At 35.5% G+C, this 14,005-nt stretch overlaps 1 pseudogene; it reads left to right on the top strand.

The window, feature by feature from the left end:
• Window positions 1–1,769: 1,769 nt before the first annotated feature.
• On the top strand, window positions 1,770–2,550 carry LOC149235404 (organic cation/carnitine transporter 4 pseudogene; annotated as a pseudogene).
• The last annotated feature ends 11,455 nt before the right edge of the window (window positions 2,551–14,005 follow it).

Below are 14,005 nucleotides of genomic sequence, written 5' to 3'. Positions count from 1 at the left end.
TTCCTGGATGTACCAATTTCAATGATTTTGAATAATTAAGACTGACACATCAAGGAGTTCTGGTTCAAAATCTCTCAAGTTAGACTCAGTTTCAGAATTCCAAGTCATATAATACGCACACCTAAACAGTTTAAAAGCATTAAAGTTTTATCGGAAATTTAAGGTTGAAAAGGCTTTCTGATGAGATTCTAGCTTTAGGAAAATCTGTGCGAAGATAGAATTTCAGTGCCATGGATGGAGAAAGTCAAAGTTATCCTCTACCGCTAGCTTAGACGCCATTAAATATTCCAAAAATTGAGGACTTCCTGTGAAAGTTCACGCTTTCCCTTCATCATTAATAGAGCAAGCAGTAAGAGCTTATCATTTCCCATGCACATGTACATATTATTCATAATGATCCCTATCCATGATTAATACACAGCAGTTACGATGACTCTACCACTCAATATAACTTCCAATTGCAGGGAACAACACTAAGAAAAGAAAAGAAAAAAACCCTGCAACACAAAAATTGGACGAAAAATTCTATTATCTATAATAAACTCTTTGTGAGTTCATAACACACAGATTATCCTTGAAATGAGAAAAAACCAATAACTTCCCTTTTTGATTCGGAAAGAGTAGGCAGGTTGCTTACTTGAATTTTGAATTTGAATGATGATATTCTCAAAATCAATGCCCAAGCCAGCACCATTGAATTATAATTGCTAATGTGACTAACTATATATATATATATATATATATATATATATATATATATATATATATATATATATATATATATATATATATATATATATATATATATTTATAGCACGATTTCCATCTCTACGACTTAATATAGATTTGGAAATGGTGGCCATCAACTACTCCATCACCATTAGCAGGCCTGCATTTAATAATATTCAAATTAAATTTTGTGCAGGCCTAATGGAGTCATGTAGTTTAAATAAACAAGATAGAACTCTTCTTAAATTAATTAATAGAAAATGCTGGTTGGTGGCAGAATGCAAGGTCATTTTAAGATCAGGAAGGTGACTTTCATTGTATTGTGGATTTGTGTTGGTTTATTAATCACTTATTTTGATTCATATATGTTGATCTCATTATCTATATGATCCGAATATAAAAAGCAGAGGATTCCTGAGAATAGAGAATATATTCATTAGTTTATAATTTATGTTCTAGCATTATTTGGCTAGCTGACCAAGTCATTTGGACATGGCTTTTCCCTGGTTGCAGGTATTCTTCAAAGTGATCCACTAGTGCAAGTGTTTATCATAGATCTCCACAAAAACAGTGAAGTGTTTATCATAGATCTTTATCATAGATCTCCACAAAAACAGTGAAGTGTTTATCATAGATCTTCACAAAAACTATTAACAGTTAATCCATATGGATATAATTTCGAAAACAGTTTGGGATACAAAATTCAATTCATTACGCCGTAAGGCGTTTCCCTTTGAAATGAATTGCCCCAGCCGATGCCGTGTCTTATTGTTGACCAAGTTTGGGATACAAAATTCAATTCATTACGCCGTAAGGCGTTTCCCTTTGAAATGAATTGCCCCAGCTGATGCCGTGTCTTATTGTTGACCGTAGATTTGTGGTGTTAGACGATTGAAGGAAGTTTGGTCGTTGATCCTCACACTGTCCTTTTCTCTCCCAACCCAATGGCCTCTGTGTCTTCTGAGTTATTGTTCGGGCGGTGGCAGATTAAACATTTCTTGCTGTCGAGCCTCGCACGGACACTGGAGGCCTTTCCTACGATGGTCATGATTTTCGCCGACTATGAACCCCATTGGCATTGCAATGGAGGGAAAACCCCAGAGGATTTCCTTTCCGTGAAGCCAAGGTTCGAATCCTGCAGCCCGACGGGATCTATATGCTCCATGGACCGGGCCTCATGGGACTGGGACGGAGGCCCCGGGGTTTCGACGGTCTGCGGATGGGATCTCGTCTGCGGCCAGAAATACAAAGTTGGGTTTCTGCAGTCTGTGTTCTTTGTCGGGTGTTTGCTTGGTAATTGATATTTTCAGCCCCTGTGCGCTTTTATATCTGACGGCTGATCGCCATTAAGATTTTCTTTCAGTTTCTGATTTATTTTTTGATACAGGTGCAGGGATATCTGGGCATCTATCGGATTCTTCGCTGGGGCGTGAGGGTGTCCTGAAGTTGGTCTGCATCTGCAATGCCATTTTTGGTTTCTTGACGGCAATGTCGCCGAATTTCTGGGTTTATTTAATTCTCCGTCTATTGACGGGAATTAGCAATGGTGGCCTGGGGTTGTCGTCGTTCGTCTTGGCGACGGAAGCCGTCGGACCGTCCAAGAGAGCACCGGTTGGCATGTCGACTTTCTACTTCTTTTCTCTCGGCATAGTAGTGCTGCCGGCTCTGTCCTACTTTTCCGGCAACTGGAGATATCTGTACGTCACGGGTTCGATTCCCTCGGCCGTGTATTGCATCTTCGTTCTGCCATTCGTTTGGGAGTCCCCGCGGTGGTACCTGGTGAAGGGCAGGCTGAAAGAAGCCATGGGCATCATGAGATAATAATCATCATCCCTCCATGATTCACATTATAGAAATAATAATTGACATTATCCACATACACAACTCTTGTGATGCATCTTTCTCATATGCTCAGGTCATTTTTTGAAATAAGTGTACTCATCCAATGATGGAGACTCAACACGCATGAGGTACATTAGTCATTTGTTCATAAGAATATTTTTCATTTAGTATATTGGGATGTAAAGATTGTGGGTTGAAGTTGGAAATGAATCATGATGCTTGGAAGTTATACTTGTTGCATTATTTCATTTTTGTGGTTATATCCTCCTTCTAGTGAAGTGTAACCATATAGGGACTTGTCCAACCTCATTAAGAATAATAAGCCTAAATAAATTAAAATAGAGTGGCTATATCATTTCATACTCAACACCTTCCATGCATCCCTTTTTTCCATTCTCCTGTCTTTTAACTTACTTAGTGTCATTAGTTTGCAAGTTTCTTACTTGTCTCATTAAACCGATCGAGTATGATGTGTAAGGGTGTCCCTCCATCATCAAAGTTGAAATTTTGCTCATATCCACCAAAATAAAATAAAAAATAAAACTTTACAAAAACAAAAATAAAAAAAATAACCGCACAAAACATTAAAATAATATTTGTTAAATAAATTAAATCCCTCTAAACTCATGTTAGATTTATATTTAAAATAAATCTAAATTAATTCTATTGGAAAAAATGGTGTCCATTTTCCCTGCAGTTCAACCTCGCACTTTATTTCATTTCATAAAAAATGAACACCACTCCATTCAAGTACAGCCTTTGACATGTTACAAAAATTGAAAGATCCATATAACCAGCATCCATATGCTCTTAATCCGTGCTGCTATGAAGCCTTCACATGGGTCCCCTCGACCTAAAATTATTTAATGAGAAAGTTCAAAGGGGAGGTGCATTTTCGAACGGGCTCGCCTTTTAAGAACCTGCGGATCCTCACTTGATTGTCCGTGCTGCACTAATTTGTTTATCCTGTCGCACAAAAATCCTGTTTTCAATGACAAATTTTACAAGTAATAATAATTTTTTAAGATACAGTGAGCATTTACAATGATTCAGTGCATGGTTTAACGACGTTTTAGGAGCTAGCAACGAGAGATTTCAGAAGACTATGCTGCTGCTGATGCCTAGAGAGGTTTGTCTATTTTGTTCATGTGTGAAGTCCCGAGGAGACTGCATTTGTAGTTGGGACACTGTTGCCTGCACCTTAAAGGCCTGCTTAGACCTTCATAAACAAAGTTACATTCAAATGAAGCATGCCAACCGAGCCAACATACTAAATAAGTAGCTTCCACTAGGTATTTAGTCATATATTCTCTGTTTGATATGTGCTTATTTATTTTTTATTTTTCAACTTGAAAGGGTGTACCTAATGTCTGTGCATATCCTTCTTACTTCCAGAACACCTAGAATAGGTTACATCATTTGCATTATCAAAAGTAGAATCACAACACACGCAAACAAATACATACGCCCACCAAGCACAAGAAAATAGTGTGATGGCTATCAACTTTTTTAAATCAAACTTGTAATAATCTCAATAATAAATCTAATGTTCTTTAGAGAAGACCTGCTACTCTAGTTTTTGTTGGGTTTCGTACAATTTATAGTGTATCATAAGGAAATACATTTCTTGAAGGGATTGCATCAGAAGGCTCAACGGACCTTTGAGCATTTTTGTAGGGGTTTATGTTATCCAATCATTAAAACTTTTGATAAAATTAGTCTGGACTATCCACATGCCTATTTTTTTCAATAAATTTGAAGAAGTGCATGTTTTTGCTTTAATAATATGTATACTCCTAAATTTTCTGAACTGTAGTTTTGTGGGCCAATTGTTTTCTGTATTGTACGATATCCACATTTGAATTCAGATTCTATCTTGATAACTATCATTTCTTAGTATGTTTTTATGAATATATTGCATTGTAAGTGTTCTCTCTTCTTACATTGGACAGGAGAATACGACTGTCTTTGACAATGTGAAGTTGTGGAAGATGCAAAATTTCCCTTGCTTTACATGAGCCAACTTGACCTTCAATAGAAATGTTGCTGAACACAATGAGAAGTTTCATGCTTCTTTAGAGAGCATCCCGAAAGGCTTGTGTAATTCCCGCTTTGTTTTGGTTGATGCCTTGCTGAGGAATCATTGAGACTCATCATGGTTTTGTGGTCCAATCAGAACCTATTCAATACTCACCTTCGTTGACTATATTAGTCGAACACAAACCCTGTCAAAACTCTCAAGCCAGTAGGGCTCGGGCACAATGTTAGTTCCTCAATATGGTGATCAAAGTCTGTCTTCAACATTACAATTGTCTTCACGCATCCTTTTTCTAAATGAATCTATATTACATGCACTTGAAGAACTAGATTTGAAGTCTCTATTCTCAGGCAATGTTAAGGTCTAAGTTCATGTAGGCAATTCTATGTTGAAATTATACTTGCATACCAGAATCTTATATTGGCGGAAGACCGTTACTCAAATGTCTGCCAAAAAGAGAACCCATTTTGACACACCACCTATGCAGAGGAAGAAGCTTCACAAGTGTTTGGGCTCCTTTTCTCTATCATGGCTGGGGAAGTAGCCAAGAGTAAATATCTCTACAGGCATGAAGTCCAATAAAAATAATGTATAAGACATATTTGACAACCAACAATTGCATCTAAAATGAAAAATATGTTCCCGACCTTTCAGAAAATGTGGAGTCTAGCAGAATGTGAGGCCGTCATTATCATCGAAATTCCAACCAGATATGAATCTTTCAGTCTTATGGTATTATGGGACAATAACATCACTGATATATGAACTATATATCAAGCTTTTAATCCTAAAATATAAGTGATGGATGCTTCATTACAAAGCCTAGAAGTCTTCTTTCAAATGTAACAATTGGATGATGCACAGAAGTTGATGCTAATAGAAGTCCGTATGGAGTGACCAACCCATAACATGGTGGTGGGCTCTTGTACGAGAAGCCTTCTTTCAAATATAACAACTGAATGATGCACAAAAGTTGATGCTAAAAGAAGTCAGTATGGAGCGACCAACCCTTAACATGGCGGTGGGCTCTTGTACGAGACTTAGTCAACTCAAATTCACCTCCTACACAAACTTTGATATGCTTCAAGCAAGAAATGCAAGATAGGTTATACCTGAAGGGGAAAGCAGAGGAAATCATGAAGCAATGGATTCATGTAAGGCAAGTACCTAGTCAAAGGCATCAAACAATATTTTTGATGGCTTCAAGTCCATGGTGACGAATTGGAAGTTCCTCGACTCACTTCTCAGAGGACTCTCAACCAAAATATCCAAAGAAAAATGGACCTGCTTAGTATAAATGCTTTGGAGAATGCTTTACAAGTAGCTTTCGAGTTTGAGGCCAAAGCTTCAGAAGAAAATGTACTAAGCCTCCACCAACTAAAGTAAGGTTCTCGAAGCCTTATCTTTTAGAACCGTCTCTATTAGTAACTCAGAGCAGCCTTTAAATCAGGGAAATGATTACACAATAGATAAAATTGGCCAGCGCTTATCAAAAATTCCATCCAGCCAGATAGTCGATGCTCAATCCTACTTTATATTTTCTAAGTGCAACCAATAACTCCACGAGGATAACATGATCCCTATTTAGCAAATACACCCCCTGCCTGCTCAAATGGTTGGTACCTATAATCATAGCCCTGTATGGATAAAAATGATGACTACGAGTTACATTGGCTCTATACATTGATGGCAATTTCTTTAGCTTTGCCAACAATCATTGTACTCTAGTATAGACTAAATGGACACTAGAATTTCCGTTATCCAGAAGATCGAATCTTACCCAAGGAATTCACAAAAGTTGTTGCCAACCCACAACTGGTTGAAAATAATCTCCATCATCATAACCAACTTTATGCCCATAATATGCACAAATGGTAACACATGATACATCTCCCAAACCAACGGAGTCCAACTAAAGTCTAATCCGAGATCCTCCATTCTCGACACTTTATACATAAAAAAACTTGTTTGTAATCGACCTCTCTTTGCACTTTTTGGGGCAATTGCTAGTTATATTAAGTTACTTGAAAAATCGGTCTCCTACAATGTATTTTAGGTATTAGAGGAGGGAAATGGTTATTTCCATTAATTGAGGAATCATTTAGGCAATTTCAGTCTTGTAGAAAAGATTTGTGTTGGTTCAACCTAGGCTCGAAACTTTTTTGTTGTCATCTAATTAATGAATGCATTAGGTTGACCATAACAAAATATCCATTTTCAGAATACACATTATCGTCCACCCTTGCTTTCAACAATGCCCATTCACATGTCGCTATTCTTCCCCACTCTATGCCTTACCACTCTATGCCTTACGGCGTTTCCTTTGCAACATAAGGTGCAAATGCTAGTAATATATCTTTTCATCTCATATTATATGCGCTATATATTTATATTTTGGCTAACACACTCACATATATAATTGAACTGTTACTTTGTATTCTATTAAAATGGATGGTTTTTGTTAATACTTTAGACTATAATATTATATGATATATAAATTTCTTTAAATAATTATGAACTAACTATCACAAATTTATGAACATATGTTTATCGGTTAGTTATATGTTTTGGATCTAAATTATGTTATAATGGTTTTAATAGCAATGCGTATAGTTGACGCTTAAGCGTTTCAATAGTAGTGTTTAAGGATAACTCTTAAAGATCAACGTTTAAGTAAAAGTAAGAGTTTTGATGTTTTCTCAATAAACAATTATTTTAATTTAGTTTTTGATTTACATTATATAAATTAATTAATTAATTAATTAAAATTATATATTTTTTACGAAATCAAATACAAACTCATTATATGTATCTATATATTAATATGTTAATTACATATTAAATACTAAATTATTATTTATTTGGAGTCCACTGAAATACCTGTGATTTTCATTTCTCTCATAGCAGTAGTGTGATTTTTTTTTTTATAAAATCGTAAAATAGATAAATGAATATTTGTGACCAAATTGAAAATTAATGGATTCAAATTATTCTTCTACTGTATGGATTTAAGAATGAAGAATAATAAGATTAATGATTAATTGGATATTTGTCATATGAGAGTTAGTTTTTACTTGTTAATAAATTAACTAGTTAATTTTGGGCAATGATGTATCCTTGTTATTTATTCTTTTAGATTTAGTGATTTCTCACCTTATCTCGAGAATGAACCACATTAGTTGGGTTAACTCTGGGCAATGATGCGTCCATGCTATTTATTCGTTCAGATTCAGTGATTCTCACATTGTCTTGAGAATAAACTACATTAGTTAGTTTGAAACACTGACCCAATCCTAACAATGTGATTAATAAAAAAAAACTGATATTTAGAATAATTAAAATTATAATTAAGAAATAAATAAAATTAAAAAAAATCTCACTCCATGCTTATTAGTTTATTTTTGTTATTATTTTTAAGCCCGTAATACTTTTTTTCCTTCAATATAATTTTATAGTTAAAAAAAAGAAGTAAAAACATGTCTAGAGATACAATTATGTGTTGTTTTACTCACTGCGTTTTTTTCGATTAATAATAACTTTTAGTTGAGTTATTAAAATTTAAAAAGATTTAAATAATAAAAAATAATCATTCATATATATAATTTTAAGTTGAAAAAACAATGTTGGTACTGTGGATTTGCAATTATGGAAGCTAAACTAGTAGCAGAAATATGATTTTTTTTAAATGATTTTTTTTCGTTAAAATAAATAAATAAACATAAATATTATAATTAACTTATTATAGGGTTAACAATAAGGCTAAATAGTGTATTTATATCTATTATATATTATTAAGAGTAAATTAAAAATTAAATACTCTTAGTTTTAGATAGGGGAGAATCTATTTGTTAAGTTGAAAATTTAGCCCCATATTCCTTACTAGTTAAGAGTTTTAAGTTTTTTTTCTTTCCTAGAAAGGGTGGTCACCTTTCAGTCGAACTTTGATACATATAGTTGCAATGCATCTATCCACAACAATATTTCCTATTTCCTATTGTGCTTCACTTTATTCTACCATAATCTTTCTCATTATATTATGGTCTTAATATGGTTGTAGAGATCAATTATTTGCATGTATTATGTTTCGTTCAAATAGGTATTATAATCAATTATTTTCATGTATTATGTTTGTCTCAAACATGTACTACCTATATATTGATTGCATTATCCAATGTCTTTCTCAATGCCTAAATCCAAGAGGAAACACCTTTATACTCTTGTCTTATTTTCAAATATATCAATTTATTCCCATGTAGAATTGGATGTGTGGTCCCAATAGCACATATCAAAAGAGCTAGCATTGGCCCAAGCTCTATTCCAAGAGGGTGTCTCACATCCACATCTTGCATGAATACTACGTACAAACGTAGGGTGTTGCATGATGCGCAACAAAATGGGGCATAGGAGGAAGTGAATTCTACAATCAAATAAAAGTAGTTATAGGGGTTTGAGAATAGAAGTAACCATTAGCAAGATAAGTGAAGAGGAATGATTGAGGAATTTAATTAAAATAATATTTGTAAAATTAATGAAAATAATATTATTCCTCTGAAGAAGTAGAATTCTTACCTTAAAAATCTTTATGAATCCCCTAATACCATGGATACCATTCGGAATGTTGTTATAGAGGATGTTACCTTTTCCTTTGATTGCCTCTATAGGGGATGTGACATTTTCTCTAGATGACATTGACTTTGACGTTAAGAATTAGTAATGGAAAAGATAAGGATATCGAAGGCTACAAAGATGAAATTTTATAATGGGAGGGCCTATCCTCAACCATCACATACATGAGATATTCAATTTGGTAGTGAAGTAAGGATCTCATAAGCCTTGGATACAGAGCCTCATTGTGTCTATAATTGAAAGTGGGGTAAATCCATTCCTCTGATTAGCCACATTTTAGTCAATATTTAAGAAATTATTTTGGTAAATAAGATTATCATATGGCTAAAATGTTAGTGTGAAATTTTTTGGAAGGCGTACCAAAAACACTTCACTTAAGTCAATAGGTGACAACTGACTCTAACAATAATTTGTGGCTGTTTACGATTCAGATCTGCAATAAAAGGTGGAAAACATGCAACAAAAACATATACGATCTAGAATAACAAACAACGGTAAAGATATCCAATGCAATAAACCAAATGGAAATAATTTAATTGAGTAAATTCTTTACTGATAACACCTAGTGAAAGAGATCTACAAAAATCGTATACAAAATCCCCCTCAGTGGAATGGGTTCTTTGATGTCCTTTATGCTTTAGTAATTGATCTTCTCTCTCAGTGTGTGAATAACCCAAAACAATGCAGAGAACTTAAATGGGAGCTCAAAAACATGAGATGATAATGGTGACGATGATAATGATCATGATAAAGAATGAATGAAAATCCCTCTTATTTATAACAAAGTATTGAGTTAATCTCGAAAATGGAGAATAATAAAATAATATTGACCAAATGAAGATCTACTTCCTAGGAATACTTTAGTATATTTATTGGAGAGGGAAAATATATTTAAAATGGTCAAATATCTTTATTTAGAAATAATCAACAAATAAAATGATTTAATAATTATTTCACAAGGATTAAGAATTGTGTGAAATTGCAATAATCATTAAATAGTGATTTAACAATTATTCGAATAATAGAAATCAGGAATAATAAATAAAGAGTGATTTATTTAATTATTCCTAGGGGATTTAGTCAAATGTGACAATGAACAATTATTTAAACAACGATTTAATAATTATTCATAGAGAAAATTAAATAAATAATGGTTTATGTAATTATTATCATGAGTTTTTTTATTTTAGTAAAACAAAATAATTTAATAAAAGTAGTTTACTAAATTATTTTCCACAGTGAAAGTGATTTTACTATGGAAAAATTAATCCTACATGGTGTATTTCGATCCACCTAGTTAGAAATGGCTTGGTGATAATTTTTTGGTGACAACAAATTTCCCCCCAACGTATGAGTGTTAGAGGCAAACTGTATGACCGAAATATGTTTTAGGTTACACTTCCATGAGACACCAAAGGGGAGTCAAAGAGAGAGAGAGAGGTAACTGAAGTAATGCAAGGATACATAAAAATAGAGGGGGCGAGACCTACTAAAATGATAGAAGTCTCCTTTTATGTGGGAGTACATGATATCAAATGAGGCAGGGGAGGCACACCCATACCCATCGAGATAACTAAGTACAAAGAATAATGATTATCCCAGGAATGTGGGATTGAGATACAAAGTACATGATACATGATACACTGGCATCAATGGGCCATAAATAATACAATGGATCCAATATACATAATGTGCTTGGAAAATATAGGCCAGGACTAAATACAATATCATCTAAGTACATGAGACACAAAGCCCCTCAAGCTGGCTGAACAGAAAATGGATTTGAAGATCTGAATGGATCATTTGAAGGAGACATGTGTGTTATGGACGCTGCAAGCAGCAGAAACCGAACCCATCACATCTGTAGAACTCCATCTGAGGCTGGATCAACATCTATGGTCATCCAGGCATGTGGGGGGCTACCTGAAGTGCCCACCCCTCCCGAGGTCTAAAAAATCTCACACACACCCGAAAAGCACTGGGACAATCGTTTGCATCACGGAATCGTCAAATGTATGAATCTCAATCGTGTGATAAGGAGCTGGCGGCAATCACATGAGAAAAAACCAAGTCAAAGGGAAATGATCATTCCCTTTGATTGATCTGAGTCATCGAACAAAGATGGAAACTAGAACCAGGGTACAAAACCCTCAACATAATAGAGCCTGCTAGAGTTAAGGCAATAAGGATTCCTTAACCAAGGCATGAGGAATCATAGTAGAGTGATTGATGGACTGACACTAGGGATGATAATACAAGGAAACAACATGAGTGATTGACTTATGACTTCCTTTATCATAGTATAATAAGGATGGTTTACCTGGTAGTGACTAACTAAATTCCGGAGGGGATGGTCAATGACTCAAATGGGTATTCAGAAAAGATGGAGAAGTAGAGCTGAAGGTGAAATATGAATAAAATGGGATGGATGTGACACAACGATGTATGGAACAATGTAACTGGACTCAAGGGGGCTTAGAAAAGACTCCATAGATACAAGGGTGACTCATCTTGAATGCTCTTAACAAGGGGGACTCGATGATGTTGCCACATTGGGGAAGCCTAGAGCGAACCATGAAAACATGAGTAAATGATGGTTACTCATGAAATAAATTGACACATGAGTTAACCAGTGCAAAGGTAAAGTGGTGCCAAAGTATAGGTGGCTCAAATGAAGAAATTTGATATTAATCGGCGACAAATTGAGACCTCATGGAAAAGCTGGTTTCCCAGTGAAGTTTCAAATTACTAAAAATGAAGGTAGACCCATTATAAAGCTCGGTGAGAGATTTCCAATGATGTTGACAGTTCATTAAACAGAGCTACGATTTGGTCACAATGGGTGAGGGAAAAACAAGGTTTTTCCTTATAAAAGGGCTTCTTTCCGACAAATCCAATTCATTTAGATAGCGATCTGTGCAGAATTTGGAGAGAATGAGAAGGCCCTAAATCTTGTGGACATTGTAGCAGAAAAACTGATTGTAAGAATCAAGATCTACAACTTTCAGGTATGTGTCCTTACTTGTCTAAATATGGTCTTAATGCTTCTTGGAAGGATGGTTCCTTATGAAGAATCAAGGTAAGAAAGGAATACAAGAATGAACTACTAGAAAATGTCTAGGATCATCCCCACCCACCAAGTCAAACATGGGGGCTAGTTGGTAAATGGTGCATCTCATAGAGTAGAATGTTTGAAAATATGCAATCAATCATCTACAATATGCAATGTTTATATGCTCACCAGAGAGGCTGGTAGGACAATCCATCCAAGGAATGGAAGGATAATTGACCATACCTTTATGATTAGGGTCTAGGTTGAGACTTATGCTGATCAAGTGATGGTGCAGGTAGGAGCCATCATGCCCCCAAGCATGGGATATTGCACCCCAACATATGATGATGAAGGGGGCTGATTAGTTGGGAATTGTTAGGGTCCTATAAAATAGATAATAAGAGTATGTTTGTTCATTTATTTATTTGGAGAATATTCTTGTGAATTTTAGCCTATGATTCACTGGGTGTTATAGCCTAAATTTTCACTTGTCAAAAAGTCATTCAATCCTTGAAATTATGTGGTCAAATCAGTCTTAGTTTGGGAATGATTTCTTCTTTTGTAGATTATGTAAATTACCTAGTAGGTATTTTCTGTTGAGTGTGGAGCATGATTGTCCAGAGGTCTTTGTTTTAGCCGGATGTATACCCCAGGAAGTTTGTACACCCCTCCACGCGGGGCGGGGGGGGGGGGGGGGGGACTTGTCCCCCCCGCGGGGGTCCGGGGGGGGGGGGGGTTGATCCCCCTCGCTTGGGGAGTTTGGGGGCCAGCAGTCCCCCAGCGGGGGTTCGGGGGCAGCGCCCCCAAAGCTAAAAACAGATGTAAAATTGCCTTATAAAATATAGTAATTTCTAGTCAATCTGGGCCATTCATTAGGTGGATGATATGACAGTAGAACTTATGTTTAGTTTAGGGTGTTTTGCCCTAGAAGGAAACCCCTCTCTTTGTTTGAGGGAATTGTATTTGAGGCTGAGATATAGATGTGTATTCTGTGAGCGAGAAACAGAGAGGTGAGACTGTGAAAGAAAACAGAGGATATTTCAACGGATCTGCTGTAGGTTGTGTCTCTTCATTTTGCTGGATAATAGAAAGGAAGGACTGGTTGTTCAGGGTGGACATAACCCAAACTGGGTGAACCACGTATATCTGTGTCTCTCTTGTTTTATGCGTTTTCTGTGTTTATATTTTTGCAATATTTTATGTGTTCCATTGCTTCGTAATATATAATTTTATAACAACTGGTATCAAAGCCGAAGGTTGATTTGGCTGATAAACTGGCAGGAAAGAAGGATTCCTTGTTCAAGTGGGAGCAATGGTGGAAGATGGTAAGTTTAGGGTCGAGAAATTTAATGGCCAAAACTTCTTGCTATGGAAGATGCAGATGGAAGATTATTTGTATCAGAAAGATTTGTACCTACCATTGAGTGAAAAATCAAAGAAGCCTATGGCTATGACAGATGAACAATGGAACCTTCTGGATAGAAAGGCACTCGGAAAAATACGGTTGTGCCTCGCTGTGTCAGTCGCCTTCAACATTTCAAAGGAAACAACGATGGAGGGTTCGATTCAGGCATTGTCGAAACTATATGAAAAACCCTCGGCCTCAAACAAGGTATTTCTTATGAAACGAGATGTCGGAAGGTGGATCTGTTGCAGATCATTTAAATCATTTTAATATAGTTACAAGTCAATTAAGTTCTGTAGGGGTAAACTTTGAA

The sequence above is a fragment of the Pinus tabuliformis genome, chromosome 8 (assembly GCF_031772625.1).
Source record: "Pinus tabuliformis cultivar Carrire ecotype Pingquan chromosome 8, CPIR1, whole genome shotgun sequence".
NCBI lineage: Eukaryota > Viridiplantae > Streptophyta > Pinopsida > Pinales > Pinaceae > Pinus > Pinus tabuliformis.
This window is presented reverse-complemented; position numbering and strand designations above follow the sequence as displayed.